Raw genomic sequence first — 6,144 nt, forward strand, 5'->3', positions numbered from 1 at the left:
TTATAGGCTGCCCACTCTACCCAAAGGTCTCTGGGCAGCTTACAACAAACATAGAAGACATCTTGCCATATGTATAAAACATACATAGCCATAAACAGATGAGTATCCTCAAAAGGGAATGATGACAATATCATTGCTGTTTATGATCAAATAACTTGCTCTTAACTACTTCAATAGAAAGTTACCTTGTTGTGTTCCATGTTTCCTAGGGAAGTGAATTATTGGGAGGTGAAGAGACTGGCCCTAAAACTGTGCAGTTGTGGAAGGCAAGGCTAATTTGGTAGGCTATTTTATGGGTTGAATCTTAAGACATTTATCTAGAGGAAGGTCTAATGAAGCCAGAGTTGTGAAAGCAGTTGCTGTATCCTCGTTTCTTTATTGTACAAGAGTCCTCTTCACTAATAATACCAATCTACAGGCTGATATTTCTCTTTAAGGAATGTGTGGGCTGAGTGGTGAAAGTGGGCTGCAATTAGGCTACAATTAACTTTGGAGGAGTCCCTCATGTTAAACAACCGAGGCTAATTTTCACTACTCCCCAGCCATTAAACACCTTTTTATATTGCAAAAGATCTAGGAAAAACACTCTGATTGTCTCCTCCTCTTTTCTGCAGCTGAATAGATTTCTTGACTTAAGAACAGATGTTTTTCCTTTCATACTAAGCATGAGAAGTCCCACCTGTTCTGCCGTATTAAGCACTTTGAAAAAATATTCATTTAATATGCGAGTCCAATGGAGAATCTTGTGGCAGCTTGAAGACTATCAAGTATTGTTTGGTATTAGCATTTGTGGTATGAAGCCCATTTAACCAAAAGCTCATGGCAAATTTGTTAATCTCTAAGATGTGACAAGATTTTCTGTTGTATTTGTTGTAACAGATTCCTGTAGCTACCACTCGGAAATCAAAGCGATTCAATGAGAAAATAGATATTCTGCATATAAAACAGTATGTATGAAAGATAGGACAATATGTCTGACCCAGGCCTTGCACATGTTACCCTTTTGAACTGCAGCATAGAGATGGGGTGGTAATAATAATAATAATCATAATCAAAATCATAAATAATAATCATAATAATCATAATGGTGATGATGGTGACGATGACGATGACGAAGACGAAGACGAAGACGAAGACGAAGACGAAGACGAAGAAGAAGGGTTGTTCTGGGTTTTTCGTGCTCTTTGGCCGTGTTGTGAAGGTTGTTCTTCCTGACGTTTTGCCAGTCTCTGTGGCGGGCATCTTCAGAGGACAGCAAACTGTGCACAGGTTGCTGTCCTCTGAAGATGCCGGCCACAGAGACTGGCGAAACGTCAGGAAGAACAACCTTCAGAACACGGCCAAAGAGCCCGAAAAACCCAGAACAACCATTAGATCCAGGCCGTGAAAGCCTTCGCGAATATAAAGAAGAAGAACCTTTATTGGCATATAAAATAAACATAGTCATTGTTAGGTACAGGGCTTCACCTCCTAACAATTGATTCAAGGAAAACAGCTACTTGTTCCATAATGCCAACCATCTCCACTGATAACATAAAATGGACCTTGTTCAGATCGGATTTCCCCTCCAGCTTTAATAATATTGAGGTGACATACTTTTTGCGGCAGGCCTGATGAAGCGGACAGGGCAAGAGCATGTGAGTGAGGGTTTCCAAAGCACCCTACTCACATGAAATAAGGGGTTCCGTTATACTATACCTACCATACAGCACCAGGCATGACATTACATCTGGCCAGAGAAAATTTCATAGCCAGCATGGCTCCTGGCCATATGGCCAGAAGAATCTAAGGGCTATAGTCCAAAGAAAATGATATTTCTTAAGTCTCGTCTGACCTAAATCAAGCAGCAATCAATAATCTTACAACTGCAGAGCTACAAGGGACCCTATGGATCACAAAATCCAGTCCCACTTGTGGAGATGGTACTTAACACCGATAAAACTAAATAAAATAGATTCTGAATATGAGATTCGTACTCCAAGATGAGCTGGAGATGACTCAGGCAGACCTTCCTGTTTGAGAAATCACTCTTTAGAGGAATCCCCTGCCCGAGTCTTAAAGACCAATGACAAAACAAAACAATTTTCAGATTGTGTGGAAAGGAAAAAGCTTCTCTTATATACTCAGATACTTTCCACAGTTAAGGAACTCCATCTTCTGATGATGAATTAGCTGTATCATTTTCTGCCCTAAATGCCACATAAATTTCCTGGTACTTAGTTGGTTTATGCTTATAAGAAGAGAATGCTGAGCACTTGAGCTTTGTAGGAAAATATTTGGTGCTTTGTAGGAAAATATTTGGCCTTCCTTGTTTGGTGTTTCCCCCACCACCACCCTGAAGAAATTCCCATTTTCCAGCTTTTTCTGTGAACACTATTTATTTCATCAAAAGTTAATATAAAATATATGCATCTCTTTGGTTGGGTGTGGGGAGTTCTTTCACTGGTTGTGACCTGCCCTGTATAATGAGTTTCCAATAGATGGGCAGTATGCAGTGAAAGAAAGAAAGAAAGAAAGAAAGAAAGAAAGAAAGAAAGAAAGAAAGAAAGAAAGAAAGAAAGAAAGAAAGAAAGAAAGAAAGAAAGAATTGAATGGTCCACCTAAATGTTCAGCTTAGTGGCCACTGTGCAATGGTTCTTAACCTTTGTTACTCAGGTGTTTTTGAGCTGCAACTCCTAGAAACCCCAGCCAGCACAGCTGGTGGTGAAGGCTTTTGGGAGTTGCAGTCCAAGAACACCTGAGCAACCCAAGGTTAAGAACCAGTGAGCTACTGTATCACAACCTCAAGACATGTTTTGGCACCTTGAGACTCATATCCAAAATGAAGAGGTGTGCTAGCACCATTCTACACATTACCAAAGAATGATTTTTAAACCATGTATAAAATAACTCTGGCTCTTGATGCTAAATTGCTTGGAAAAGTTCATCCTGTTTCTCTGAGCCTCGGTAGAATAGTAGTGCTTAAAGCTGCTTTGAAAAGCTTGCCTGCCTAATTTCCAAGGCAATTAAGATCCTCAAATGACAAGACAAAGTCATTTTTATTTTTCTGCCTGCCTGACTTAATTGTCCTGAGACTGACATGAACAGAAAAGCAAAGTTCCTTTTGTTACATCATCACATACATCTTCCCATTTAATAGACTAAAACTGATGTAGTAATTGCTTGGTACATGATTGCTAAAGTGGGCAAGAAATTATATATATATTGACAATTCAGATGTTTTGAGGATGAGACTATCAATGGCTACTAGTCATGGCAGCTAAATGTTAGCAGCTTTATATTAGCAGTTGTAGCAAATATATGCTGCCTCTTGGATGAGGACCAAAATGCTAATTAAGAATTTCTTCAAATCATATCTGAATGCTTTTCTGAGGCAGTGGAAGATTGCACCTCAATACAGAGTGGCCACTTGCATGTTGACTTCCCCTAGAAAGGAAAAATCCATTATTTAAAAGTAGGATGAAAGTGGACGAAAACCTGCAAACAATTTGTACATGCTAAGTTCCATCTACACCTATACAGTATATGTTGAAAGAGTTTCTGCTATTTAAAGAGAAATACCAAGGCCAAAATCCTGTTGCTTAGTGTAGTAAATTGCACTAAGTAGGCCAATTAAATCAATGGGGATTTGATGAGTTAACTCCTCTGGCAGTTTCAGTTATTCAAATGGGCCTACTGGAGCTGTTTGTTTGTTTGTTTAAATTATTTTTTCCACACCTTTCTTAAAAGGATCCATGCTAAAAAAAATTTGCAGATAGAGTATGCCTGTTTGAATCAAGGGACCTTATGAAGGAACTGACTCACTAAATCCCAAATGATTAAAGCACGGAATGGTAATAAGTTTCTGATACTCTGTGCCACAGTAGCCCCTCAAACATTGGAGGCAGTGAAACACATGAAACAATTTTCATAATGGTGGTTGTTTTTGCTTTCCATGGATTTGCAAACATGATAAAGAAATTTGGAAAAAAAAGCATAGGAGCTCTGGCAGGGGATAACGAATGTGTTTCCTCTAGCCAGAGGTGTTTTTTGTTTTGTTTTGTTTTTTTAGTTTAGGCATAGAAAATTAAGGTTTCTTTTGGGAGAAAAGAAGAAACAGACAATGGTTCCACCCGCAGCTGTTATAGATTAAGCTTCCAAGAAAATTGAAAACATTAATGCAAACAATATGGTAAGGATTGTTTATCTTTTCCCTTACGTTCAATAACAATGTGCCTTTTCATCAGTAGTCACCAAATTTTCCCATTATATATATATTTAGAAACAATCAAAGTCTTTGTTCTGTGGTAATATAAATTGTAGGCTCCTGGGAAGCAGGAAACAAATAAGCCTGCAAACAATGATAAAAGAGGAAGCACTCCTGCAGCAGGAATATCCCAAGACATCCTTCAACATAGAACTGAAATTTAACATGCTATTCCATTAAGATAAATGAATGAAGGCTTTGTGAGGTGATTCTGGAACACTGGTTGTTGTCACTGTTCTGTCCTGTCAAGTTGGAACTGAACTATATCAACCCTAACAAGACTTTCAAGATATAGCAGATACTTCAGGAGTGGTTTTACCAGTTCCACTCCCCCAATGAGTTTCCATGACCAAGTGTGGACTTGAACACTGTTTTCCAGAGTCCTAGTCTGTCACTCTGTCCACTATACCACACTGGGATACTCTAGGAGCATTGTTTGGGGAGGGGGGTTGTCCAAATACAGAACATCACAATATTTCATCCAACATATATGCCTAGGTGTGACATTCTGCTTACCCTCAATGTTCACCTCATAGTAATGAGTTCACCTCATAGTCTGGGCCAAACCTTCTGGGACCTTGAAGCCTGAATGAAGGACATTGCTCCCCTGCACCATATGTGGGGATGCTGATGCAGAACTCTATGTTGAGGGAACATCTGTAGGCATCCTTCAGTCTCGAGAGACTATGACAATTGAGGGAAAGAAAGTATGTTAAATTAACAATGAAGTATTTTTATATTAAAACTCTGAAGTGTCCTGTCTTTCACTAATAGCAAATGAGGTAGTAAACCTGTTTTCCTCCTCTATGATAGAAATAATGAAATATAAATAACATAATTACAATATAACTATTTTGATAATAGTTGCAAACATGTTATATAAGGTCTACACCCTTCTTTGGTCAATCCTAAGGGGTTTTGTTTTCAAATGTAACCCAAAATAACATGTAATGAGCAATGAAAAGCATCAATTTAAAAAAAAACTGTATTAAACTCCAAGAATGAATTGCTTTTGAAATACCATACCCCAAATCTTATTAGTTACGTCTGCCAGCATTTACACAACTGAAGAAAATCTTAACTACAAATTGCTGCAAGAATGAGAAAACACAACTTGCTACAGCACATGCCTAGGCTGATTTCCTAACTTGCAGCAATTCATCACCAAGGTTTATACCAATTGCAAGATTTGCACCAGTATAATAGGATTACAGCATATAACTAGCATTAACAGAAACACACTGCATTTAAAAAGTAACTTGCCAAGCTCTCATCAGTTTGTTTGTCTGACTGTTCGTTTTCCCACCTCATTCCACTTTCCTCCTTTAGCTTCTCTCGTCTTGAAAACAGATGTTTTCTTCCAATAAATTTGGCATGGAAAGAAGCTAGGCTGTTTTAACTTCCTCAATTAAGGTATTTAAAGCTTTGAAAATGGTTGCACTTGGGACAGCATTAAGAAGAACAAAATGTGCTTCCCTCTGTCTTCACTCTCTTCTCTGAGGGGAAACAGCCAACCCATTTGTTCTATGTGGTGGTGAAAGACCATCTGTTGAATTAGATGTAAAAGGCAAGGCCTTGTTTTTGTTGTTTTGTTGTTGTTTTATAATACTACACAGCTTCTTGTTACAGTCACTGCAATGTCAATGAACTAAAGTGGACTGAAATGCGATATTTTCAGTCAGACATTTGAGAGACAGTGCTGAAGGAGAGTTTTGTGGATACCCTGGACTGCCAGAAAGACAAATAAGTGGACCCTAGAACAAATCAAGCCTGAGCTATCTCAGAAGCAAAAATGTTGAAACTGAGGCTGTCCTACTTCAGGCACTTCATAAGGCAAAATCCACTTTTGGACCTTGACAATCAAGACTGATTTTGGAAAAGGTTGAGGGCAGTAGGAA

General features: G+C 38.6%; 1 long non-coding RNA gene across 1 annotated transcript; it reads right to left on the reverse strand.

Annotated features, from left to right (window-relative positions):
* Positions 1–645: 645 nt before the first annotated feature.
* LOC110087886 (uncharacterized) lies at positions 646–5,790 on the reverse strand. Its single transcript, XR_013543309.1, has 2 exons — positions 5,553–5,790; positions 646–4,930 (listed from the first exon to the last, which is right to left on the reverse strand). It is a non-coding gene; the product is annotated as an uncharacterized LOC110087886 (long non-coding RNA).
* Between the last annotated feature and the right edge of the window lie 354 nt (positions 5,791–6,144).

The sequence above is a fragment of the Pogona vitticeps genome, chromosome 3 (genome assembly GCF_051106095.1).
Source record: "Pogona vitticeps strain Pit_001003342236 chromosome 3, PviZW2.1, whole genome shotgun sequence".
Taxonomy (NCBI): Eukaryota; Metazoa; Chordata; class Lepidosauria; order Squamata; family Agamidae; genus Pogona; species Pogona vitticeps.